The 15,432-nt window shown below is 43.5% G+C and overlaps 1 long non-coding RNA gene across 1 annotated transcript in view; it reads left to right on the forward strand.

The window, feature by feature from the left end:
- The window catches only part of LOC144791174 (uncharacterized), a 217,669-nt gene that overhangs the window by 181,117 nt on the left and 21,120 nt on the right, over positions 1-15,432 (forward strand). The gene's annotated exons all lie outside the window — the stretch shown is intronic.

A 15,432-nucleotide genomic window follows, 5' to 3' on the forward strand; every position in this document is an offset into this window, starting at 1 on the left:
TATTTAAATTGCCCACCAAATTTTGCTACGGAGGACCCGTGCACTCAGCCTCTTCGGCAATAACTTCAGTTGATCCTATTGATCTATTCTCAAATACAGCATCTACAAAAGCTTCTATTACGACAGGTTAATTAGATAAACTGTAATGGAAAAGGTTACATCTGAGACAAGTTTTGTGGGAATCTGATTTACTTGGAAGGTGGTCACTGCTCATTTAGGATAAAATGTAGACCAAAATTAATTCTTCCTCCTGTTCTTCTAGTTTTACTCAAACCCTGTTTTTTGTAATAAATTTTATTAAACCCCTGTTTACTACTACGAATTGATATTCGGTAATCAGCATACCATACTGGTTGGTGTTGTATTTCCCATGTCGATTCATACTTTTATATTTGACCTTCATGTCCCCAACAATTTATATATTTTGGACAGATGATTGACAAACAATTCATATGAGTTGCAAAGTTTTCTTTCCTTTCTGTGTAGGTAAATTATTTTTAGGAGGGTCTCATAGTTGATGGAGTCATATAGTTTTGCTCTGTAAGCTTGGTGATCTGCTGTTAGCAATTGCTTTGCAAGTTATTACATCTAATTGCAAGACAAAAGACCAAACTTCTGTTAGAGCCTAATGGAACCTTGTTTGTTATAATCATAGATTGGATAGATACAATTTCAATTCAATACAATTAGCTACTAAATATGAAAAAATATGATTTCCAGATACTAATTATTTATCAAAAAGTGCTGCGACGAATCGCTATGTTGTTCTTGATCAATTTTCATCTCGAATTTCTATATCTGTATTGTATGTGCCCTTCTATTTTTTCCACTGAACTATTGTTTTACGAATTTCAAAAAGCAATATTTTATTGTTTTGTCTCTTTGAGTTACCCTTCTTATTCTTCCTTTCTCTTTTTTTGTCTCCTTTCAACTTTGTCTTTCTTTCAACTATGTCATTCATTCGTCCTTCCTCTTCTTCTTTATTTTTTATAAAAAAACATTAATGAACTATATTGCCTTATTTTGAAACAATCTTTTTACAGGTTTGATTGACTTTCACTATAATTGATTATCATTAACATTTTTTTCTTTTTGTGTGTATTCTTGGATATTCCCATTTGATGGTTTTCCACTTCTAGCACTCATTGATGTTTTGGCATTCGGTATGTTTTATTATTTATACTCTTCAATAAAACTTATTAAACTCAGAAAAGAAGATTATGTTATTTAACAAATGAAATAGAATGGCAGGATTGCCAAGAATTCATTTTAAAACTGCTTGTGGGCTTGTAGGTGACTGGAATCCTTAAGTATTGTGATCATGCTGGTTTGTTTCTAAAACATTTTTCCGCTAGCAATCTACAGGTGAGAAAGTGGTTGATATGTGACTTATTATTTGAAGCATATGCTTATGTACTTGTTTTATGTGTTCAGTATGATTTAGGCGGAGAGGGAAGCAGTCTGGATATTATTGGGAATGACACATCCAGCCATGTTTGCGTTAAGGCAAAGAGTTTCACTCTTGCATTTCATTGTATTGTGCATGTGTGTGGTAGGACAAATAGGTTTCTGTCATTTATAGGCCTTTAGGGTTCATGCTGTTGTGTGATTCATCATGGCTGTGGCAGAGGAGTGATATGTTGAGGTCCATTATTTGATGAGCGGTGGGTGTTGCTTTAGAACTGTACTTCACTCTGCATTAGATGCTGCTGTGTCTATAAACTTTGAGAATTTACTGCAGTTGGGCAAGAGCAAGCAAGAGGAGAGGAACAGGCAGCAGCAGGGAGGGCAAGGGCCAAACAAGTACACCAAGAGAATGGAAGTGGTAAATTGAAAGAGGGAGACATTGATGGGAGGGGAGAGAGCTGAGTGATAAAGATGGAGTCTACAGGAGTTTAAGAGGGGTACAGCAAGGAGAGGACGCAGATAGTTGGGCTGAGAGAGATGGGAGACGGGAGATAGAGCACTCACCAATATGAAGGGGAAGGCAAGAGTGGGAGAGAAGTGCAGCAGAGAGGGGAAGAGAGAGGAGGTGGGGGTCGGTCTAAAGTTAGGAGGGGAGGGGTAACAGGCGGTTTATTTTGTTATGTTAACTGAGATTTGCGTGGCGCTGACGTTTTGCTATTGAACCAAACGGGAAGGAGACAGCAGTGGAAGAAAAACAGGAGGATGTCGGGGACGACCAGTGAGAGTGGGTGGGCCCAGAATAAGGGTCCACTGGTGTCCTAATGCCTTCCAGCTGTGCACTGCAATAACTGTCTGTGAACCTGACCTGACCCTTGCAGCGCCCTCCCCTTCAAAGAGTCATGTGCTTTGTTTCTTTGCACAGCAGCGCTAGTTCAATGCCTTGGGGCGTGTACATCACCTATGCAGTATGTGTGGTAGCTCTGCTGTCTCAGGCCAAAGCAAGGCTGTAACAGTGACAACCAACCATGGGCCCGGAATAGCGTGCCAAGCTCCTCATCAGAGGCAGGAAGCGCTATATAAATGCACTCACCGAGCCGGATGACCGCAAGCTCTCCAAGATGGTGACACGCCTGCGGCTGGCCTCCAGCTCATCTCCCACCTGGGCTCCCACCTTCTCTCCTGGACTTCTTGACTTTTTGTTCTGTCCTGTCCGACACTTTGCTGCTGTTTTCGGACAGTTTTCTCTGGACTCTAGCCCTCCTTCCATTCCCTCGCCCTTTAACCCCTTCTCCCCGTGGATGATCCTCAAATGTTTTCTCCCTTTTCTGCTTTCCCTTCTCTCTTTACCCTTGCATCCCTCCCACCCTCCCTTTGTGCTGTGACTGCATCCACACTTATGGAACTCTGCTCTTTGACTTATTGAAATAACTCTAATCACTGGTATTTGCTTTAGACCTTGCACCTTATGCCATTCCTATGTGACTCTTTGAGTATATCCAGTCTTACCCCTTCCCTATGTATATAGAGATAAATCTAATCACTAGTATATGCAGTAGTCCGCTGTGCTCTCTACCATTCCTATGTGACCCTTAGAGTATATCCAGTCCTATCCCTTCCTATGTATATAGAGATAACTCTAATGACTAGTCGCCTATGTGACTGTTAGAGTATATCCATGTGTATCCCTTCCCTATGTATATAGAGATAACTCTAACGACTAGTCGCCTATGTGACTGTTAGAGTATATCCATGTGTATCCCTTCCCTATGTATATAGAGATAACTCTAATCACTAGAATATGCAGTAGTCCGCGTTGCTCTCTACCATTCCTATGTGACTTTTAGAGTATATCCAGTCTTACCCCTTCCCTATGTATATAGAGATAACTCTAATCACTAGTTTATGCAGGAGTCCGCTGTGCTCTCTACCATTCCTATGTGACTCTTAGAGTATATCCATGTGTATCCCCTCCCTAAGTAGATAGAGATATCACTAGTATATGCCTAGAGTTTATCCATTTGTATCTCCTTGTGTGACTTTATCTCTTGTACATTTGCAATTTTTTCTGTTTGTACCTTTTTTATAACGCATGTAATCCTAAGTCCGTATGTTTTCAACTGGTTCTTATGTAAGTCAAAAATGTGCAATTTTTTTCCGCATGTAACCTTCAGTCCTTATGTTTGCAACTGGATCCTATGTAAAGCGCTCTGACACCTTCGGGTAAAGTTCGCGCTATATAAAATCGCACAAATAAATAAAATAAACTCACACCATCCTGGTGGACATCTCTGCAGGTAAGGTCTGGGCCTGTGCACTTTGCTTTGCCTGACGAATAGTTTTGCTGCTTCAGGCTTGATCCTGGACTCTCTAAACTGAAGGTTAGAAAGTAATCTCTGTTGTATGAGGCAGGAGGTTGTGTATTATTTATTGTAACCAGAAGGATAATTCTACTGTCTGGAGCCTGTACCTGAAAGTTAGGTGTGACCTGGGGGATGGTTCTGCAGGCTAAGACTTGCACGGTTTGTCTGAGTCGTGAGCAAATAAGCCTTGTAACAGTGGTGTAACGCAAAATGAAGCCCCCCCCTACAGAACGCGAGGAGGTACCACTGAGTTTCCCATATCTCGCAGATATCATTGATCTTGGGCAGAATAGGGCCGCATTGAATGGTTGGACGCTCCCGTAGGGTCGGTGTGCACCCAAGCACCGCAGGGCCTGTGTTACACCCCTCCTTTGTAAATCTGAAGGGATATCTCTGCCGTCTGTGGTGTGAAGCTTTACATTCCAGGTAACAAAGGGACCACAGATCGCAGACCATACTGCGAATACAGCCCAAATATACAATTAACCGGCTATTAAGACATCCGGCATATTAAGACATCCAGGGGTGGTTTCCGCCACCAGTTTCATACTACACAAGTACATTTGCTAGCAGTGTGCATATGTACCACCTGAAGATAGATGTAAGTCGTTTAATACATCCCCCTTTAGCCTCATCCACCAAAAACTCAGGATTCATTAAAATTGACACACTCAGACTACTGACCGCACACATCCACAAAGTGGAATCAGACACTGATCTCCTACGGAAAGGTTTGGAAAGACATATTGCGTTCTTCTGAAATGTTCTGCTAAGCATGCTCTTAGCATATTGTACTCTACACAAATGCTAACTGGGAATAATGGTAGCTTTGGCTTTTCAGATTTCGGGGGATGAGCCTTTCCAAGTCAGCCTACTTCCTGTGCCTTTAATTCACCAAAATGCTGTGAGTTTGGAAAGTGACATCACATGCCTTTTGAATGCCACCTACACAATAACATCACAGGAAGTGATATCACATGAACTTTGACTCCACCAATATCTAATGAAGTTTCATAGAATGACCCTTGATCCTTATAGAATCACGTGTAGTTACTACTAAGCAAAGGGATTCTCTTCTGGAGTTCCAGCGTCTCCACAAGTAAATAAAGGGGGAATCAATAATGTGTCACACCTGTGCACTACTCCTACTGTAGTGGGGAAGGGACCCCCCCGGGGAGGGAACCCCTCTTTTTAATGCAACCCTCACCCCACTCTAATAGTGCCATGATTCATCATTGAGTTCACCCTGTCACCTAAAGGTCAGGGAGGACTTTACCATATTCCAGGAAGCACTTCTGAAAATAGTTAGATAGGAGGTGTAACTTTAAAGATAAAATTTCCCACCCACTCCCAAGCTATCCCTTTATTTGTGGGGTGTGTGGGAAGGTTACAAAATAAACACTCTGTAGGGTATTAGGATGCAATGGTCCTGTTTAAAACACCAACATGTTTCAACCCTATATTAACGGCCTAAAAATGTCCTGGGCTTTCACCATGGTGGGTTAATAAATATGTCACTCCCCCAATGGCGTATCTTACGTGTTGTTCTTTTGAGTATGGCATGCAATATACTCAAAGCATGCACATAACGTGTAATACTTGCCACTCATGGATATACCTGCAAATAAACATGTACGTGGTATGAGGTGGGAGCAGATTTCTTACACATGATGTGGGAGTGCCCTCAGCTGGGAACATATTTGGGGGAGGTGGTAACACTACTGCAGATTGTTACAGCTAGAGACATTGAACCCACCATGGGCCTCTGCTTGATACACTGGTTTCCTCACACCTCTAAGAACAAGGTAACGAGTAAATTCATAGATCTAGGGCTATTGCTGGCAAAGAGGGAAATTACAACCCACTGGAAGGCCAAGAAGAGTCCTAGCTATCGGAGATGGCAAGCCGAATTTCTTAAGTGGGCGGAATGCGAGGGGACGATGAGTCTACAGCTGGCGTCCTGCGCCAACAGAGAAAAGGTGATGGAGATGGCGAGAGCCTGTGAAACATTGGTGGTATTGATAAAAATATCGGACACGAACTCTGATTTGGATTCGCATGCGCCAGCATTACATGGGTCACCTTGAGGATGTTCCCTATCCTGGAGAGGTGGGCACTATGGTATCTTGCTTGGGGACTACCTCTGACAGTTGAGAGCTGTGTCATTGCTTGATGTTTATTTTTGGTTACTACCAATGCAGCTGATTCTTGTATTCATGAATAAATGTATATAGTTGTTACGCCAACAGGGTGGTGGGTGGGATACAGGAGAAGGGTGGGAGGTTGCATTTCAGCAATCCAGGTTAAAATAATGACGAGAGGGCAGGTATATCTTCCTTTTGACCTTTTGACAAGAGAGATTATTGTGATTGAATCGAAATGATGGGCGGCAGGGACAAATAGATAGTGGTTCCCAGGACTGCGAATTGTAGTGATATGAACATTTACCTGCTATTAGGCATTGCCCTAGTTCATGCTACGCCTTATTGCATGTTAACCCGATTGCATTATTAATTGCATATTGTATTTCAATGAGCTGTTTGTATTAATATATATATATATATATATATATATATATGCATACAACATCACGCGCTGCTTCTGCGACGCAATCCAGGCCACACCAGCAATACTCGTCCAAATGGATTTTATTCAAGGTAAAGTTTAGGCATAACGCATTTCGAGTCTCTTGACTCTTCATCAAATGCCAACAGCTCCAGCAATGGGTTCGTTACTGATTTTAAAAAAACGTAGCTTAAAACACTGAAGAGGGACCACAGTCTTTAATGTTCCGGTTTAAAGGGGACAGGCATCAAAGTTCGTGATGGTTTTAATTTCCACAGTTTGTCTCTGCTGCAGAGGTTAGTACCTTCCTTGTTCAATTGTTCATAGTAACGCTTTGCACAATATTCATTCATGTAAGGTTACCTTTGCAGCCTGGTCTCATTCGTTCTGTTCTTTGAGACTGCAATTACCAGAATCCTCCTCACCTGTCCCATACACATTACCGGGCTCCAGTGTAGATATTGGCAAAACTCCACTGAACACTCTGTGCGCCGAGTGCGAATCACGCAATAAAAGGGAAAATTTCCATGTCTCGGCCACGTTGTGCTTGTATGGTTTTGCGACCATTGATGTAGCAAGTCTTTTCAAGCGTCGAGTATGCCGTGCTTCAGAGAAAAATTCTTCCGCATACCCTAGCTGCATCAGATTCCATTCGCCCGACCATATATATATATATATATGTGTGTATGTATATATATGTGTGTGTATATATATATATATATATATATATGGTATGAGGATGTAATTCACCCTCCATGACACACACTTATATAGCCCCTCTTTTTGCGTGCAAAATCACATGATAGGGAATGTGTACATATTTATGTTCGACTCACTGGTGTCGTGTTCAGTCTCATACACACACTTATATTTGAAAAATCGGAGCCACAATCAGGACAGTGGTTAGTGATGTCAATAAAGTGCACCACTATTACATCTCTTGTGTCACACAAAAGTGTAAATATATCTTCCATGCAGGCCTTCTGCTGGAAGGTGTGCGGTGCTTTTAAAAGGAAACACACTTTTTCAAATCTCTGTTTGACCATTGTACATGACCCCATCTGGGGGTTTTATTCTCAATAAATGGAAAAACAAGCTAGGATTTCTCTGGGAGATATACATCTGCAATGAGATATTTAGATACTGTACTCTTAAATGACTACTTACCCAAAGTGCAGGAGAATAATGTCTCCACTGAGGCTTGAGTAGATGGCCCTGTAGTTTGACTCTAAAGAGATTATAACAAAAAATACTTTTGGCTGAGCACAGGTATAACAAGCATTGGCATAGCCAATAGGTCTCGCCTTTGGGACCTTATAAGTGTTTAGCCATGCAACAGTTGATGTTGTTGCAACAGGGATATTGTGCTGCATAACTAAATACTTATAAGGTCCCAAAAGCGAGACCTATTGGCTATGCCAATGCTTTTTGTGTGTGGTGCACATTGAACGCGACCCGACACCTCAGGCAGCACCCACTGCATCCGGGGGGCAGCCTGGGTGCGACGAGAGCAGACAACCACGGGAGGGAGATGTCCAGGAGGAAGCAATGGAAGCCCCAGCAGGTCATCTCTGACTGCGAGACCTCCACCAGCTTGGAGAATGGTGAGGTGGGGCAAAACGTGGTAGAGGCGCACAAGGGGTGCCATGTGGGTGGTAGGGAGGTGGAGAGGATGGGTGAAAGAGCAGTGGAGGTATTTGGTACAGTGGAGGAAGCCTTCCCCCCCCATAAATTAAAAACACACACTCACAAAAAGATATGGGGCAGGTAGGGTGGGAGCGAAAAGTTGTTACTTAGAGACCGTGAGAAGCAACATTGATCAAAGGGTTTGTAGAGTGAGAAGGAGGTCCAAAAGCCTGTGTAGCCAGGGCGTGTGTAGGAGTAGGGTCAGGGGAGTCCTGGGATGAAAATAGGAGGGAAAGACAAGTGATGGAGAGTGAAAGGGACAGTGTGAGAAAGAGTCTGATCGTGCTTACTCACATGTGCGTTGTTGCGAGAAGAAGTACGACAGGGGAGCAGAGGTGGGGAGGACTGCATGAAGCTAAGAGGCATGGGACGTGACAAATGACAGGAAAGAGGCTGAGGTTGACAGGGAGACTGGGGAAGATAGAGAGAAGCGGGCCATAGTGACACAGGGAGAGGGGCGGTTGACAGTAGCACTCAGTGGAATAGTCAGTGCGACTTTTCGAAAGAGACAGGTGGTTAATAACCCTGAGACGCACACAGAGAAGCAGGCTGAAAATGATGGAGAGATAGAGGCAGTTGGAGAGACATAGAGTTGTGGTCACATCAAGAGAGGGAGCAATGCAGCGAGACAGGGTATCTGTGAGAACGGCGGCAGAGAAAGAGACAGGACGACACCGAGGGATGAACAGGGCAGGTGCGACGACTGCACAACGTGGTGCACGCAGTCATGCATGCGAGGGTCACCGAGAAACATTAAAAAACACTGAAAGGAAGAGACGGTGTGGCCAGCGAGATGCTGCGAGGAAGAAATATCAGTAGGATATCGAGTGAGCTAGATGAAGAGAGGAGGAAAAGAAAAATAAACACGGACACTGACACTGAGAAAAAAAAGACTTTGGCACAGGAGGAAATTTACATTTTGGCGCAGGGGGAGCGTAAAGGTGCAGCATTGGGACAAAGACGGACAAGGAGAGTAACACTCGCTTACAGAAAGAGGTGAACAGTAGGGACAATGTGACGGCGTCGATGAGGAGGCATGAAGAGTCACGGAGAGACATAGTGACATCAAGACTAAACACTATAACTGATGACGCTGGAAGAAAGAGGAAAGCAGGCAGACTTAGTGTGACTGGATCACACTGAGGTCAGTGAATACAAGAGGTAGATTGCAACCTGGAGAGATGGATCATAGTGGCAATGGAAGAAAGATACAGACAGTGACAGTGACACTCGGAGAACAGCACAAAGTGACACCAAGAAAAGTAGACTGCAAGAGGAACAAATGCACTCTGTGAGGTAGAGTTACTCCAAGGGAGGCTGGGGTAAAGTGACAGAAGAGAGATCCGGCACAAAGAGAAACAGGGACTCAGAGAGAAAGACATGTGGGGACACTGAAAAAGTGAAAGAGCGACACTGAGAGAAAGAGGCAAACATAGACATCCCCGAGGGCAGGTGGGCTGGAGGGAAACAAGCGTGAGGGAGCGTGGTGCGGCCGTGAAAGAGCAGGCAAATGCACTTGTGCTTGTGCTGGCATCCGCCTTGCTGGAGCGAGCAGCGGCGACGCAAGAGATATATGTTGGCAATTACCACACGCGCCGCTGCTCGCTCCCGCAAGGTGGATACCAGCACAAGCAAGAGTGTGGGGAAAAGGAGCAGACCGATGGCTAAAGATCCTCCTAGTGCAGCGCATACGTGCTGCCTAGGCGAGACCTAAAAACATATGGGGGCTCCATAGTTATCAGACATAAAATCAGGACACTCGCCGAGGTATATCCGCGTAAGACACATTGTACATTTAAACGTTGTACTTACTTACTTCAAGGGTCTCAACCCATTCTGACTGCTACTTAGCTCAGCTTCCCTACTTGTGGCGAACGGTTGATGTAGGTGGTCGGTTTATGTACTCCCAGGGGCTCGGCCGGTTTGGTCAAGTTTCTGTTGTAATTAGTTCATCTGAGGTGAGGGGCGCCTCTTGGGCCATGGTGCAGCTGGTCATTGTAGCGGCCGCAAACAAGTAGGGGAATGTTCTCGGCTGCGCATGTGTTGGGGGGAATCTGTACTCCTCCGGCAGCACGTTGTTTGTCCCAGCTCTGGTCGGCGTGTGCATACGCGACTGCCAGGGTATCATGGGAGATGTGCTTCTTATTCAGAGCTGGCTGCTGGGCGGTGTTGAAGGCGCTCACAGTGAATTATTATCAGGGATTTTAGGTCCCACCGTCCCTATTAAAATTTTAAGCGTATGAGCGGACGGCATACACTGGGGGAACACAACATGCCAATAATCTCATATTATTGCGTCATGAATACATTGTTAGCACTAGACACAGTATGTCAATTATCCTACATTACTACCATATGAGTGCATTCTTACCACTAGGAAGTATGGTTTTGGTATTGACCACAGCAGTAATTTTCACAAGTGGGAGAATATAAGTGGCCTGAGTGGTTTCAGTATCTCATACCAGACTATATAGATTTGGCATCTAATCAACTGTGTTAGAGTGGCAAGTGATCCCAGCTGGGAGACATGGATGGTATGTTTTCCGTACAGCCTAGTGTAGGAATGCATCTCAGTGGACAACAGGTCCAAGGGGACAGGCTATATGGCACATATGTTCACTGTGCGAGGTGTCTGTAATTCCTGTTTCTAATTTAGGGACTACGTGTGGTGATGTTCATGTACACGTGTATGAAGGCTCTGAGGTGTTTGGTTATGGTTACCCCGGTGTGGGTTCTGAGTGCTGTTGTGATAAAAAAAAAGGGTGGGTGCCTTTCCACCATGGGTCTCTCTTGAGACTGTAGAGGTGATCCTAGGGTGATTCATGATGCTGTTAGGAGGGACTAAGGAGTGCGGAGTTGGTTCCACAGAATTTCGTCTTTAAGACCACGTTTGTGCATTTAAAACCCTTACACCCATCATTGCTCCTTTGTTAGGAGCTTCCAGTTTTCCAAGGTTGAGTCAGGAGTTTCATGATAATTGACCAACGTAGATATTTGTCGCTATGATGTTTCTCCAGAAAGTGTTCTGTCAGTCTTGTTGCTGTTTTCCTGCATCTTATGGTGCTCCTGTGTTCGCTTATGCGAATCTTGATCTTTCTAGAAGTCATTCCAATATAGTGCAAGCCACATGGACAGGTGATAACATATATCACGTTGTTACTGTTGCAGTTCATGTGTCTTCTCTGGTCCCAGGGTGTTGCAAGTCCGAGATCAATTGTTTTTGTTTGTATAGTTAAAGTACAAACGGAACAGTTTCTGCAAGTGTCCTTTGACAGGGGGAAGGTCCCATAAGGTAGTCTGGCGTTCAGACTTTCCCTACTACTGTCCACTAGTTTGCCTCTGATGTTTCTTTTTCTCTTAAATAAGAATAGTGGTTTATCGAAGAACAGTTGGTTTGAAGTGAGGAAGCGGCAGTGTTTGTTTATGATACTTTTGATGGTGTTGGATGAAGAGTTGTATGTGTTCACAAACATAAGGGATTTATTTGTTCTGCTTAGTATTGGTTTCCAGCAGGGCCTCTCTAGGGACATTTAGTGCTTGCTTTTGTGCCTTGGTAATTTTCCACTCAAGATACTCTCTTTCCTTCAATTTTTCGGTGAGTCTCTTTTATTATAATCTCTTTAGCTTCTGGCTACAGGGCCACCCACTCAAGCTCCCGTGGAGACATTATTCTCCCGCACTTTGGGTGAGTTTAAGAGTGCAGTATCTAAATATCTAAATATCACATAGCAGATGTATATCTCCCGGAGGAAGCCTAGCTCGTTTTTCCGTTTATTGCGAATAAAACCTTCAGATGGGGTCATGTACGATGGTCTAACAGAGATATGGAAAAGTGTGTTTCCTTTTAAAAGCAACGCACACCTTCCAGCAGAAGGCCTGATTGGAAGATATATCTACACTTCTTTGTGACACAAGAGGTGTAATAGTGGTGGTCTTTATCGACGTCACTCACCACAGTCCTGATTGTGGCAACAATTTTTCAAATATAAGTGCGTGTATGAGTCTGAACAAGACACGAGTGAGTGGAACATAAATATGTGCACATTCTCTGGCATGCGATTTTGTACGCAAAAAGAAGGTATACATAATTGTGTGTCATGGAGGTTGAATCACATCCTCATACCATGTATATGTTTATTTGCAAGTATATCCCTGAGTAGCAAGTATTACACGTTAGGTGCATGCTTTGAGTATTTTGCATTCCATACTCAAAAGAACAACACTTAAGACATGTCTTTTTAGGGGGAGGGGTGACATATTTACAAACCCATTCTGACGAAAGCCCTGGTTCTTTTTTGGCCATGAATTTTGGGCCGAAACATGTTGGTGTTATAGGGTCATGGGACCATTGCATCCTTATACCGGATATAGGGTTTATTTTTAACCTTCCCACCCACCCCACTAATAAAGGGATACCTTGTGAGTGGGTGAGTAATTTTATCTATAAAGTTGACGCCCTTGTCCAACTATTTTCATAAGTGCTCCCTGCAATGTGGTCAAGCCCACCCTGACCTTTAGGAGTTAAGGTGAACCCGATGATGAAGCATGCCACTATGAGAGTGGGTGAGGGTTGTGTAAAAAAATAATTTTTTTTCTGATCCACCACTCCAGTAAGAGCGGTGCACAGATGTGGCGCATTATAGATTCCCCCTTTATTTTCTTGTGGAGATGTTGGAACTCCAGAAGGGATACTCTTTGGTAAGTAGTTTTTCCACAGGGAAGGTGCATCCCTTTATCATCAATTAAGAGGACCTTTCTATTCTTCAGGGGACATGAAGTTCTCTGAACCTCTAGACCTGTACATTCTTAGTAGATCACATGTAGTTATTCCGGAGGCGAAAAGGGGCATTGTCCTCCTGATTTTAAAGCATAAAAGATGGACTTTAAAAAACAAAATTGGTAGAAACATATTTGATATACGACACTATGCTTTAACTGGCTATATGTTACTACAATTACAAAGGGATGAACAGATTCTCCACTAGTTATGCATTCAGGGAGCATATCATGTTTTCCCTCTTTGCAGCTCTTACTTCCATTTTTTGGTTCCATACTTAGGCACCTAAGTGCATGAAAGTGCAGATACCTTATTTATAACATGTAGAAACAAAAACAAATGTCCAAAGGGCCACATTAATTCAATTGCAAAGTCTGCTTGATACCAACTGCGCCTTCTTTGGGGGATTCGTCGCTTCTTCCCGGAGCATGACCTTAAAACCCTGGTCCAATCGCTGGTCCTCTCCAGACTGGACTACTGCAATTCTCTTCTTACAGGCCTCCCCAAATCCCACCTGTCCCCCCTTAAGTCTGTTCTCCATTCAGCAGCTCGTTTCATTTATGGGGCCAATAGAAACGGCCACATCACACCCATGTTATCCACCCTCCGCTGGCTCCCCATCGAGGTAAGATCTATCTATAAGACTGCCTGCATCACCCACAAAGCCTTGCAATCCTCCTCTCCTCGCTATCTGGCTAATAAACTGAAACTCTCTGGAGGCTCTAGACCATCACAAAATGCGGAAAATCTACTGCTTGAACTTCCCACTTTCAAGAAGCAAAGATCGATGGCCCAATCCTTTTCAGGCAACGCAATGAGAATCTAGAACTCACTTCCGCCTCAGCTCCGGACCACCGCCTCCTCTCAGGCCTTCAAAAATGACCTCAAAGTTCTCCTCCTTCAAAGACACTTCCAAAGTTAATTCATGCCCTCTCTATTATCTGAAGGAAGACCTTTTAGTGTAGAAAATCTCTATTCTCCATGACTATGGAAGTGCCTTCCCAGTGTGTTCTTGTGGTTTGGTACTCTTTTGTTACATGCACACATCACTTTTCTCTTGTAACACACTGTTTGCTACCTCTTACTGTTTGTTTGCTTTCGATACTTGCACAAGTGCCACCATTGCCTACGTAACGTTTGCTCTTGTGTTTGAGTGTCCTCCATTTATTGCAGTATTATACCTCTACTTGTACTTTGTACGCTTTTTGTAACCTGCACACATGTCACTTTTTCCTCCTGTAATGCACTGTTTCCTACCTCTTGTATTATGTTTGCTCACGATTGTCACGTTTGCCTCATGTAATGTAACGTTTGCTTTTGTAATTTGTTCACTTGTAATGTTCTCATGTATCAGTTCTGTTCCTATTGTGAAGCGCTCTGACACCTTCGGGTAAAGTCCGCGCTATATAAAAACGCATAAATAAATAAATAAATAAGAAGCTGCTATGCAACTTTGATTTTTTCTAGTTAATAGAAAATGGAGGGACGGATAATAGAACAAACAACAGATTTTTTGCATTCTTTTGGAAGGTAATAAAGAATAAACTACTCAGGCCTGACAGGAAGCAATCGCAAATTTCAGTTAGATTCGTATCGGAGGATGATCCATGTACACATGTGATTGATTTCTGTTATTCTTGCACTAAGGCTGTAGCAAGTGCTGACACAACCAATAACCAAGGTTCTTTAGAGTAAGCAAGAAATGAGGAAAGAAGGAGCCAGCGTGAATATTCACTCTAAATTGAGGACTAGAGCTGTTGCCTGGGAGTTGAGCCTGTACAATCCCACCGAACATGGAGACACCTCTTCTAGCCAAGGCTTGTCCCTTATAAGATCTATGTAGCCTGGGTTATATCTCTGCTGTCTAAGGCCTGTGCCTGAACAGGGTGTGTTCGAAACTTGATGAATAGCTCTGATGTAATGGGCTTGACTCTGTAGCTGTTACTTGAGAGATAGTTCTGCATCTAAAACCTCAGCTAGTGCACTCTCTGTATCCTGTAGGTTACATCACTTGTCTCAGATATGAGCACGTATATTCTGTGTAACCTGTCTGAAACTGAACGTGCATGATGATGTCTGTTACTTGAGGGATTGCTTTTTTCAGTAACATAACTAATAGAGTTAAATGCTTGCGCTAGGAGCTTTGTATGAGCCGCAGGTCACAGGTTTGAACCCAGGACAGTTCATTCAGGCGTTCATTCTTCCAAGACTGACTTATATTGGGTAACCGTGACATTTATTGACCTTACAGGGCTATGGAACGACTCTATTACCACCTAATATAGAAAATAGAAAAACAAGTCTAAAGTCTGAAACATTACATCTGTGTAATGTGAGGGATAGCTCTGTTGCCAAGGCCACTGTCTGTCAGATATGTTCGACAAAGGGGTAGCACTGCTGTTTGAGGCCTCAGCCTATATCATTTTTGTAAACTAAGGGACAGCTCTGCAGTTTCAGACCTACATCTGTACTGTCTCTATGGCCTGAAGTATGGTTCAGCAGTGTGGGGCCTTGGTCTGTAATGCCTATGCATGTACCATCTTTACAACCAGTGGGATATATCTGCTGTTTAAGGCCTCTGTATGTAGCAGTTTTGTAACCCTCTGGATAGCTCTGCTGTTTGAGGCCTCCTTGTGT

This window comes from Lissotriton helveticus, chromosome 11 (genome assembly GCF_964261635.1).
Source record: "Lissotriton helveticus chromosome 11, aLisHel1.1, whole genome shotgun sequence".
NCBI lineage: Eukaryota > Metazoa > Chordata > Amphibia > Caudata > Salamandridae > Lissotriton > Lissotriton helveticus.